General features: G+C 35.1%; 1 protein-coding gene across 4 annotated transcripts in view; it reads right to left on the bottom strand.

Moving 5' to 3' along the window:
- Positions 1-12986, bottom strand: part of CNTN1 (contactin 1) — a 393997-nt gene that overhangs the window by 243171 nt on the left and 137840 nt on the right. For 2 of the 4 annotated variants that reach the window (XM_025403304.1, XM_025403306.1), the window contains exon 1: positions 4156-4667. The exons of the other annotated variants lie outside the window; for them this stretch is intronic. The gene's annotated coding sequence lies outside the window, so the exon portion shown is untranslated. Of the gene's footprint in view, positions 1-4155; positions 4668-12986 lie in introns of those variants that run through there. 4 annotated transcript variants of the gene reach the window in all.

Here is a 12986-nt window from a genome sequence, read left to right as displayed (position 1 = left end):
AGGCTATATGGCATAGCCTATTGTTCCTCGGCTGCAAACATGCACAGCACGTTACTGTACTGAATACTATAGGCAAGTATAACACAATGGTAAGTATTTGTGTATCCAAACATATCTAAACATAGAAAAAAGGTAATGTGTTTGCTCCATGTCATTACAAGGGCTACCATATCACTAGGCAACAGGAAATTTTCTGCTCCATTATAATCTCATGGGGCCACTGTCAAATATGCAATCAAAAAGTATTTATGTGGTGCATGACTATTTAATTTAGGATTAGCAGCTATTAAAAAGAAATGCTGAGAATTTATCTGATTCAGGAGTCAGATACTTCTTTATCATTAAATGCCTCCAGTGAGATTAAATAATGTCTGTGGGTGTTCACTGCCTATTAAGTCAAATCTAAATATGTTATTCTGGTGGCTAAGTTCCTAATAACCTGCCCCCACTTTGTTTATTCTCAACTACACCACCCATCCAATCCCTCTGTTTCAGTACTGACATTAAAATATATATTATTAATTTTAGCCTCCGTACCTGTATGCATATTCTTCCTCCATGTGCCATTTAAAAAATGTTGTGCATAATTCTTCATTTCTCCTATGACAGAAAAAGGTTTTACCAAATATTTTTGGGTGACCCTCTGCTGTACCTTTTTCCCCCTGCATTTGACTTGTTTGTTCCCATTGAAAGCACAGGCCCATCTTCTTTTGCTTCTGCAAAACCAGAGTACTTAGCAAAATCAAACAAGAGGATCCTTAATAAATGCTTCCTTATTGCATTGAGTTGCCTTGTGAGAAGAAAGAGATTGATGAATAATGAAAATGGAGTAAAAGGTATATTTACAATAAGAGGGAACAAATTGGTGAAGTATCCATAAAGCTATATTAAACCGAGGCACTCCTCAGAGTCAACCCTTAAGAGCAAATCTGAAAGAAAGATGTTTCAGATGCTAATTACTCAGGGAAAAAAATTTTGAGGGGGAACCAATTTAATCATTTTTCTTGAATTGGAGAGAAAAGAAGATACTTCCCAACAATCACTCTTTGTGGTAGATTCATACTTGAAAAAGTCTTCTGTGAATTTCACAAAGCTTGCAACTCATCGAGACGGTTTACTGAAGCACCCTATGGGAAACTTTCTTGTTGTCTAAACAAAAGCTCTGATTTACTTAATTTTCATATGAGCTTGCTTTATTGAAAATGGGTATATTACCTCTCTTTGAATACTTGTAGGCCTCCTAATCATCCATAAGTAATCTGTAACTACCACAATCCTAAGTAAATATAGTATATGCATTTACTTATATATGTAAATGTATACTTTTATACATATATGTAAATGTATATGCATAAGTAAATATATGTACTATATATTTATAGTAATATGGTAAATATATGTACTATATATTTATAGTAATATAGTAAATATATGTACTATATAGTATAGATATTTGCATATATAGTATATATAGTAAATATATACTATACTATATATTAACTTATATATATTTCATAGTGTATATATTTCATATATATTTCATATATAGTATATATTTCATATATACTTCAAATATATATATGAAATATATATATATTTCATATAATATGTGACTACCACTTAGGATTATGGTAGTTACAGGTCACTTATGGTCGTTACTAAGTAGAAAACTAGATAGATAGGTAGATAGATAAAGAGTATATACATACTATACTCTCTCCCTCTATATATATAAAGAGAGAGAGATTTCTACTTCAATTTATTACAAGTACAAATCTATTTTAGCTATATCAGTATATATTCCCTATAAGAAATATTACAGCTTCCTATTTTAAAATATTGTCAATTATTTCTCACTCTACTAAGTCACTTTTAAAATTTATTTTTAAAGAAATTATAAACCCTTATATTAGTAAATCTGTTACTTCAGAATTTTTTATACATTAAATTTAAGAATCACTAATAATGTATATCCACTAAAATGAAAGTACATTTTTCTTTCAAAATCTTATGTTTGATGTTTCACTACTCTAATTCCATTTGCCCTGTTTCCTTTTTAATATATGTTTTTGTAACATATTCAGTCTCCATTTCCAATTATATCTAACACAATTATATGCTGCCATAACAATCACTATCTAAACTCATTTTGGTGCCTCATATATATCAAAGAAGATATTTAAAAATTCTCATCAATTTTTTTGTTGGTTCCTCCCAATTGGTAGCCTATAAAAATTAATGATAACCATTGTGGGAAGCAGGAACTGAGCACATCTTATTCCAGATTTCCCTTACATGATCCAGAAACTACTGTTTATCTGAACATTATGTCTTTTAAATGAGATTGACTAATGGCTTGGGTTGAGACTAGAAAGAAGACAGAGAGGTTCAGATGAGTACAAGGGCAGTGCTTCTTGAATCCCTTTGTTGATACACTCTCCCCTTGTTAGGCCATTAATTCTACTGCTATGATCTTGTCACCCAGCACGGGAGCTTTTATTCTCCTACTGTCAACTCAGCCAGATCCAACAAGTAGCACTGCCATTCTACTTATTACTCAGAATTTAGTGTGTGTCATTAGGCAATAAATATCTTTAAGTTTCTGCCCCCCTCCATTCTTTCTCATTTTCTTCTAGATTCCATTTTATTAGCTGTTAATCAGCCACCTCAGCCAGGAGGCATTTGAGCAGAACTGAACACCATGACTCAGCATCAAGAGACCTCTAAGATATGTAGGTAGTAATTTCTTCTTCCTTTATTCCCCTCCCTAAGGAAAAACTTCAGGTGTGAGTTTCCTCTTATACCTAAACTAGATCAGTTTTGAAGATTTAAACCGTTCTGTAATGCTGGGAGGTCTGTGCACAAGGCCTGGGCAACAGGAAACCCAAATAATATAGCAACATTGTAGCAGAATTGAAATGCACTGTGAAATGGCTGAAAAGTGTTTTTCCTGTGCTCTTATTATCATCATTGCTCCAAATTTCTTTCTTTCTGTAAAAAATAAAGTGATGCTTTGTTTTCCCCCCAAAATACTTGTCTTTATCTATTATCGGTCTTCATAGATGATTTAGCAAGCATGCTTTTGAAAACAGTATCAATAAACATACACGAGGAAATAGATACACCTATATACTACAGTGCATATATTATTTTTATACACTGAATTATAGTATATATGTATGTATGTGTGTGCATATATATTCACTAGTAATATAAATTCACTGTTGAAAAGTATCCTTAAAAAATTTTACTTATCTAGTGTCTCTTGCTTTATATTTATTAATTCTGTTTTCTCATCCTGAAAAAATGTTCAGGAATTAATCATTTGCCATGATATTTAAGCAAGCAACTTTAATTAACAAAGACTTCTGACAAATATACTCGTATAGTACTGTGTTTTTCAGTTTTACAGAGTTTTTGTAAATTTTACTTGGATCTTATGTAGTGGGTCCTATAATTGTATAAGGTTAATTTTTAAAACACCAAGAAAAAACTCTTTTTTGGGTAAATTTCACAACATGTCATCTATCCATACATTTTGGAGTAAGGCATTCCTGACAGGAAAAAAAAAACCAAACCACCACAGGTAGAAGTCAAATGGTTTTGTTTGACAGCAAGGTCTTCCCTCAAGGACATGCTAGTCCAAATTGTTTTAATTCCATCTGCTCAGTTTGTATGCAACACAGTAGTTGAGTTTGAGTACCTCAGTGCTCTCCTCTGCTTCTGGGAGAAGGATTGAGCATTTCTGGTGTCTACCCACATCTTTTACTAGAATTTGAAAATGTTGACATTAAGGAAATAATCTGAGCCAACGCGACGCCACAGCCGTGCTAAAACTTCTCCACAAGGAGGTAATTTCCACTTATCAATTCAGCTCATTCTCCTGCTGCCCCTCCCCAGTTTGCAGTCTTCTACACATTCAAGCTCTAGTACATTCTTGAAAAGCTTTTGCATGCAAAATAAAATACCCTATGGTCCAATACTATCAAATATAGAAAGTCACCTCTCATTTAACATAATAATTGAGAGTCCTGATGCTGGCGTTGCAATACTAAGGTCTGAGTCAACCTTACTAATATGGCATCACCATTATCCTAACTCAGCATATTGTAGTTTACAATTACCTAACCTATAAAAAAAAAACCTTGGACTTACCTTATGTGTTGACTTATCTGTCGTCCTGGGTATAATATCTATTGCAAATTGTCCATTTGAATAAATACAGCAACAGTTATACCACAATACGACTCTCCTGCAGCAGAAAGCAAGTTAAAAGGACTTCATGCTGTGACCTCACAGGCAGGCACAGCCGCTCCCATCTTTCAGCCAACCTGAGGAGAGCAGGTTAGATGACAGAAAAGCCGGCTCTCTACATAGCAATACTTTCAAATAAAGCATTCCATGCTGTGAGCTGGGAGATTTACATCTTCCAAATTCGGCTGGCCCGAGTCAATGCTGCTTCTATGCCTGAAAATATTAAGCATTTCACTGCAGTCACTTAATGCAAGAAACTATCTGAGGCGACTTCACAAACCCTGTCATTCTGTTCGGAGACTAAAGAATGAGCGCTACATGCATAATTCATGCATTAAAATCTTCAATGCTCTTCCTGTAGTTGCTGTTCTATCCAGTAATGGGCTATCGATCACCTCACCGCCAAGACAATTGGAGCTCCACGATTGGTTTATTTCCACAAATAAAATTACAACCTAAATCACAGGCGGAAGCCTCCAACCCTGCAACATCCACTCGGGGAAAACATTCACATAGAGGAGATGACATTTGCATACTGCAGAATGTTTAAACTGGACTCCTTCTTTGGCAGAAATGCTACAGCATCTGCTGTCTTTTATTCAAAAGATATACTTTCTGCAAGTTTAGGCTGAATATTTTACATTATAAGTGAGATATATGGAATTGGCTTTTTGCTATCATTTCTGGAACATCAACAAAGCTAAATGAAAATTAAGAAAATAAATAAATGAAAGAAAGAGAAAATAATATGTGGCTATAAAATATAGAGATTTTTACCTGGGCTCATTTGAATAACCTTTTTTAGAAAATTTTAATTTACAAATAATTAAATTTTCATTTCAAAAACGTGGAAGGAGTTTCTCTCTTAAAAATCATCAATATGGGTACATGTGTTCATCAAAATTTTTTTTTGTAACATAAGCACCTTTACTCTAGGTATGTCAGTGGTTCTGAGAGCTCTTGCTCTTAGAATTTAAGCTTCTAAGAACACAAGATTGTTTTCATTGCCTGAAAAAAAAATAGGCTTTAAAACAAAATATACATTTAATTTTGCTAATATTCATCAAGGGAAAACAAAGGTAGCATTTTAAAATGTCATAACAGTATTTGCAAAGATACTAGGATGGGAGATTCATGTAAACCAGCAAATACATATATGTATAAGAAATGCTTGTCTATTTTTCAAAATGTCTTAGATATAAAAAACAAGCCCTATTTTTCCACCAAAAGTGGACTGAACATGATGTTATTAAGGTCACTGAGATGCCTAAAGTCATGTCTTCCCAAGCCTCCTTTTATACACTCTCTCACATACGTGCACACACACACACAATTCATATTTCTATGTCATTCCACCTGATCATTTGTAAAATAAAAGTGAAACCTTCAAGTTCATTACTAAGGGTTAGAGTACAAAATAACTGTCAGAGTTAAACCAAAGTTTGCCAATTGATAATTCTGCTGTAGGGAGCTATTCACCCTTGGTGGTGTTATCATGGTTATTTTCATCAATAAATCAATAGCAGTTGATAGCCCTTGAAGGCAGTAGAGGTGCTGATGACAATAGGTGCAGAGTTTAGAGATGTCCAAGTGCATATGAAACATAATCCCTGCTGAGCCATAGAGAAGACAGTTGCACTTGACTGATAAAGATGCTAAAACATTCCAAATGGCAGTCTGAGAAATTAGTCATCCAGTTCCTTTGTCTATTATGTATTCCCTGTGCCCCAGTGTTTTTTTCTGCCCAGGGTAGCTTCTATTTTCATATTTGCATGTATTGCCACCAAGCTAATAAACTTCAATTAAACTACATAGACTTCATTTTATAATATTTCTCTTTTCTTTTTTTTTCTTTTTTTCTTTCTTTTTTTTTTTTTTTTGAGTCTCACACTGTCGCCCAGGCTGGAGTGCAGTGGCGCGATCGCCACTCACTGCAAGCTCCACCTCCCAGGTTCAAGTTATCCTCCTGCCTCAGCCTCTCAAGTAGCTGGGATTACAAGTGCCCGCCACCACGCCTGGCTAATTTTTTTGTAGTTTTAGTAGAGACGGGGTTTCACCATGTTAGTCAGGATGGTCTTGATCTCCTGACCTTGTGATGCGCCCGCCTTGGCCTCCCAAAGTGCTGGGATTACAGGCCTGAGCCACCACGCCTGGCCCCCCAATATTTCTCTCTTCTATGAGTAATATTATTTATTCCTTAAATAGAAGATTTAAAGGCCTAAGACATTTTATAAATCACAGAAGTTTTATCAATTTAATCATATATAGAAGCAATTTCATATAAAAAGAGCATTTTATTTATAAATAGAAATTTGAATATTTTGAAATTTATTAGGTACAAGGTTATAGAGTACAATAATTTAGGAATTCTAAATTATTGACATAGCCTACGATAATTACAAATGTAAGCATTAGAAACTTCAGTTTCCTAAAATGGCATGATTCAGCAATGCATAACCAGGTGGCTGGGAAGAGCATTAGCTTAGTGCCTCTTTCATCAGTGAGTGGAAGGAAAGCCAGTATCGTTTCTCACATACAAATCTCCATAGCCAACTCTGAAACGAAGATTACAACTTTATATCTGCTTGGTTAAGTTTCAGGATTCGATTGTCTAAAGATGGAGACAGAGATGAGAAACACACGAAAACACACACATCATCATCATCACCATCATCATCATCATCATTTCATCATCATCATCATGTCATCATCCTAGAATAGATGAAAATTAGAACCCAGCAAAGTAGAGAAAAATATGGCATGAGGAAAACTATGGAGATAGTAAATCCTAAGGATATCAAAGAAAAGATACAGCAAGTAAACCTTGAATGGAAATGACGGAGGAAAAGTAGACAATCGTACTCTCAGATAAAACAAAGGCAAGGTTGTAATGAAGAGCTAGTTTGCATTTTTCAGAAGTCTGGCTATGCCAGAGAAAAACACTTAAACGATCTTTCCAAATGGATGGAAAACAGAGATGGCCACTTTAGACAAATGCAATGTCTTTGCAGATCAAGAAGCTTTCCAATATTTTGTATTTTATAGTGCACTACGTAAAATAAGGAATGAACTCTATAATGTGAATGAGGTCAATAAGATAAATCAAAATTTGGGTATAAATCAAAGCAAAATTTAGGTATAAATCTGTGATATATATTAAGATGTCTAACTGACTACTGTCATTTGGAAAATGCATAATTTGTCTCCAGTATAAGGAAAAATAATGCCATGACAAGTTAGGAAAAGAATTTAACCTACCAAAGATTCTGCATTCCTGAGTTCAAGGGATAAGTATTGTGGGAGAAGATTTCATTTGTTCTCTAAGATTTAAGACATACTTCCTACTTTTCTCTCTGTGTCCTACCAATATCATAGACACTCTCTAATATAGCCCATTCATTTAATTAAAAATATTTATTTTGTACCTTCTACACGCAAGGAATTGCACTAGATGCTAGGAAGTCAAATATGTATCAGTCAGTTGTTGCCTCCAAGGTGTCCATATTTCCATAAGGAAAACAGGCCACAACACTGTTGGAGAGTAATGCATATAGTTGCTATGATACTCATTGAGATATGTAAATTAGATAATTAGCCAAAGCACATAGAACTGTGTCTATATGTAAAATAACTGCTAGGTAAATGTTAATTATTCTTATTCCACTATACGAGGCGTATTAGCAGAGGAAACATTGGCATTATCATCTACCCATGGGAGCATTGGGAAATGATTCATTGAGGGAATGGGTGATAGTTAAAGACACGGGGGTTTATAATAGAAACAATATGGGCTTTAATGTTTGTCAAATTTGATATTAAATGTAGGCTTTGCCGAATTTAACTATATGACTAGGATACACCATTCATACTTCAAGAGCATCAGTTTTATCATGTAAAAATCAACTTAAATATCTATCTCTCTTTAGGTTTTTGTGAGAATTAAATAAATTATTTAGGGTACAATTGTTAAAAACACAGTTTTTGGAGTCTGCCAAGGAGTGTGTAAATCCTGCCTCAATTTCTTCATCTCTAAAATGGAGATCTTGTCAACCTCATAGAGTTACTAGGGAATTCAACTATTACTATGTCTTTACATTACTTAACACAGTTTCTGATACAGTAAGGACTTTAGAAACATTAATTTATTTCCTCCCAAGGCTTAGTCTTGGAAGAAAAGACTTGAAGGCATTTCCAGTAAAGAGAACAACACATGCATTTGTAGGGAGCGAGGACATTACATGATAAGCTTGAGAAACTCAAGTTTCCATATGATGAGAACTTTGATAAACAATGGACAATTTGTCAGGTGATCGGGCAAAATTATATAGAATCTGATTTATATAGACCTTTTAAAAACTGTTAAAATATTGATTATATAGGACAATTTCAACACTATTAAGGTGTTTGATGCTATTCTGCAGATATAGAAATATTTCAAGATTTCACCAAGAGAGTAATATGGGCCAGATTTTGTGGGGGAATGATAGACTGGATGCCATAAGCATGGGCAAGGAATACGTTTAATAGAATATCATTTCTAATTCCCCCGAAGTGATGAGGGCCTAAACAAAGTAAATGTAAGGGTATGGTGATGGGGAAAATACTTTAGAGATATTTAAACACTAGAGTAGTAGTACTAAGTCTTACAAGAATATGGTGAGATAATGATAAAATAATTTTAGATTTAACAAAGGAGAGGTAAACTAGGAAGATGAAGAGTTAGACACATAAAATTTCCAATAATATATTGGATAATGAGTCTGTAGCTGAATATATTGGTTTGTTAGTGTCCAGACTGCTTAAGCTATGAAATAACTCAGGGTTTGAAAGTGTACAGTGAAAAGAAGATGGAAAATAAAACCCTGAAATGTAGATAAGTAAATGTCTGTAAAAGACTTCTGTTAATATTTGACACGTTAATAAATTGATGGCAAAAGGGAAATCTGCTAATATTCATTACGCATACATAATAAGGCTGGAAAAATGTTTAGTACTTTACTAAACTGATTTAATTTGATCACCACAAAGCCCTTATCAGTTAAGTAGCATCTATTTCCATTTTGTCAATGAAAAATCAGGCTCAAAGAAAATTAAGTAATTTGGTCAAGTCACATAACCAGTGAACCAGTGAGCTGGAAGTCACATCCAAGTTTTATAACTTCATAGCTCAGGCTTCTTTCACCACATCAAGCTGCTGAGAACCACAAACATAACAGAATGCTTTTTCTCAATTTTTTTCTTTGCATTCTTATATCCCAGAATACCAACAAGTAGTCCCTGTTATATAAAAAGTGTTTATAGTAATCACAACTAATTTTCAAAATTGGAGATAGAAAAGAAAATTAGAATATGAAAAAGAATTAATATTTATTATTATGTTCCAAACATATACTATTGTATATATCTGTGGATATATGTTTGTGTGTATATATACACATATGTGTGTATACATATATACACCCATTATATCATTATACTAAGACTACTTTATAAAGAAAATGCTATATTCTCAATTATAGTGGGAGCTAAACATTGGGTACGCTTGGACGTAAAGATGGTAACAACAGACACTGGAGAATATAAGAGGGAGACAGAGAAGGGGGTAGGAGTCGAAAAAACTACCTGTTAGGTATTACGCTCATTACCTGGGTGATGGATTCAATCATACTCCAAACCTCAGTATCAAGCAGTATACTTGTGTAATAAACCTGTCCATGTAGCCCCTGGTTCTAAAATAAAAGTTGGAAGAAAAAAGAAGATGCTATTACCTTATTCTATAGATTTTTTAAAAAGCTGGCTGAGATCGTTTAAATAACTTTCTTAAAGGTACATAGATATAAGGAAAAAGACAGAATTTGAGTTCTGTATGACAAAAAGCCATGTTTATTACATTATATCACACTTTAATAGCATTTTTAAAAATTCACTCAGAAATAATACAATAGAGCTACAAGTATCAACATAGAGCCTACAAGCTTAATATTGAGGATGAAAATGTACAGAACTCATACATCATAATTCCAAGTGTAACATTTAGAAACAAGCAAGACAGTATAATACTATAGTTTCCTAGCACTTTGGGACCCCGAGGCGAGCGGATCACCTGAGGTCAGGAGTTCAAGACCAGCCTGGCCAACATGGTGAAACCCCATCTCTACTAAAAGTACAAAAATTAGCCAGGCGTGGTGGCAGGCACCTGTAATCCCAGCTACTCAGGAGGCTAAGGCAGGAGAATTGCTTGAACCTGGGAGATGGAGGTTGCAGTGAGCTGAGATCACGCCATTGCATTTCAGTCTGGGTGACAGAGTGAGACTCTGTCTCAAAAAAAAAAAAAAAACATTTATAAAAAAGATTGAGAAATATATAAATATCAAATTCAGGATCGTAGTTATTTCTGGAGAGCAGAGGAGGGTATTACTGGAAACAAATTCACAGAAGACTTCAATTGCACATAGTACTATTTATTAAGCTGGTAGTGGAATAGAAATTTTGATTTTGTTTTTGAATACTATCTAAATATTTGTAGTATCAATAATATATTTTAAAAGTGAGGAAAATATAACAAAGTCAGCTCCCTTGGTTTTATAGCTGGAGTCCTCTTCAGTTTCTATTTCCCTTTTAAAATGATAACCAGGAATACTTCTAAAGTCATCCAATTCTATTTGAAGCATCTCTCCAATCATTAAGAAAGAGATTCAGATAAAGAAAAAAAATAAAAATAAGTATCTATAGTGAACAGGATCCTAACATGTTTCAAAATTTGAGGTACTTGTACACAGTTTATGTAACATTAAAGGATTTCTGGTTCCATTAAAATACCCAAGATTTTCCCTAATGTTTCAAATAGTTTTCAAATATCCACACACCAAATGATTTCCCAGGTTTCACAAAAATGAGCTAATGGCAATTTAATCTCCATGTAAAATGAGACCACCAATACTACTACTAATGGTTACAAGTATAATTGAAAAACATAATTTAAAATCTTTTAAGTTTATCAAAGTATAACAAATAATTCTAATAATCCCTATTTAATCATATTTACTTTTAGTTACTTTAAAATAGGCAGTTTTTCTTTTTAAGTAACTAAATACTCCTGGAGGAAGGCATACTCAACTCATATTTAAATCAAGAAATCTCAGCAACAAGTCTGCCCCATGAGAGTCACCAAACAGCTTTGGATACCTGCCAATCTGTCTCTCTGGGTACATATTAAGGAAGAGCTTTTAAAATTACATCCTATTTAGCTGCTCTAGTAACACATTTAATTATTTGAAAAATAATTTAGCCTAAACACATTTCCAGTCTCAAGACAATTTAGACCTGTCTCATTATGTCTCAAATTATGTATTCAAAAAATATGAGTACACTCTTGGTTATTTTAGAACTTTTGAGCTTTTGAGAAGTATGAATCAAACAGTAAGTAATTCCTTTAGAAAGATTTAATGTGGAGTGATGTCATCAAGATGACAGAGATGGAGACATCAGCCTTATTTTCCCTACAAAGGCAAGAAAAACATCCTTGGGATTGCTCAAAAGTCCAAAAGAATCTAAGAAACAGAATGAAACAAAACAAACAATAAATAAACAAAATGCCCAGAATAATCATGTAGAATAAATCACTGGGGAGAATGGCACACCTGAGAGATCTAGAGATGTCTAGAATGGTGGGGGCTATCAGTATTAGCCACACATCAAATGCCAGCATGGTTTCCAGTGATCTTCTCTGCAGGGGACACTGGCAACATTTACCACTGAGGTAATCAAGAGCCATTGCCACTGTGAACAACCTGGAGAGGCAGATGCTGTGATGCCCCCCAAAAGGAACTATTATTGTGATGTTACCTCCCAAACCCCACCAAACTCTAGAGTCATGACCACTCCACTTGTACCCATGTTCCAGACCACTGGCCCTATGGCTCCGCTGTAAGTGTCCATGTCTCAGACACCAGAGCCACTGTGTCTGTGATCTACCTACACTCCAGGTCCTATAGACACTCTACACAACTATATTCTGGACTCTGACTTCACTCCCACTCCATATGTGTCCACACCTCAGAATCAGAGCCACTGCTATGGTTTGAATACTTGCCCCACTGAACCTTACATTGAAATTTGATCCCCAATGTGGCAGTGCTGGACTTAATGGGAGGTGTCTGGGTCCTGAGGATGGATACCTCAGGAATAGAGTAATGCCCTCCATCAGAGGTGAATGAATTAGTTCCCACAAGAGCTGGTTGTTAAAAAGAGCCTGGTACTTTCTCACCCCCTCTCTTTCTTCCTTTCTTACCATGTCATCTCTGCACATGCTGGTTTCCCTTTGCCTTCTGCCATGACTGAAAGTATTCTGAGGCCTTTACCAGATGTAGATGCTAGTGCCATGATTCTTTTAAAAACATAATAAGAAGATGGCCGAATAGGAACAGCTCCAGTCTCCAACTCCCAGCGCGAGCGACACAGAAGACCGGTGATTTCTGCATTTTCAACTGAGGTACTGGGTTCATCTCACTGGGGAGTGCCGGACGATCGGTGCTGGTCAGCTGCTGCAGCCCGACCAGCGAGAGCTGAAGCAGGGCGAGGCATCGCCTCACCTGGGAAGCGCAAGGGGGAAGGGAATCCCTTTTCCTAGCCAGGGGAACTGAGACACACAACACCTGGAAAATCGGGTAACTCCCACCCCAATATTGCGCTTTAAGCAAACAGGCACACCAGGAGATCATATCCCACACCTG

This window comes from Theropithecus gelada, chromosome 11 (assembly GCF_003255815.1).
Source record: "Theropithecus gelada isolate Dixy chromosome 11, Tgel_1.0, whole genome shotgun sequence".
NCBI lineage: Eukaryota > Metazoa > Chordata > Mammalia > Primates > Cercopithecidae > Theropithecus > Theropithecus gelada.
Note: the sequence above shows the minus strand (reverse complement) of the source record. Positions and strands in the feature narration are given on the sequence as shown.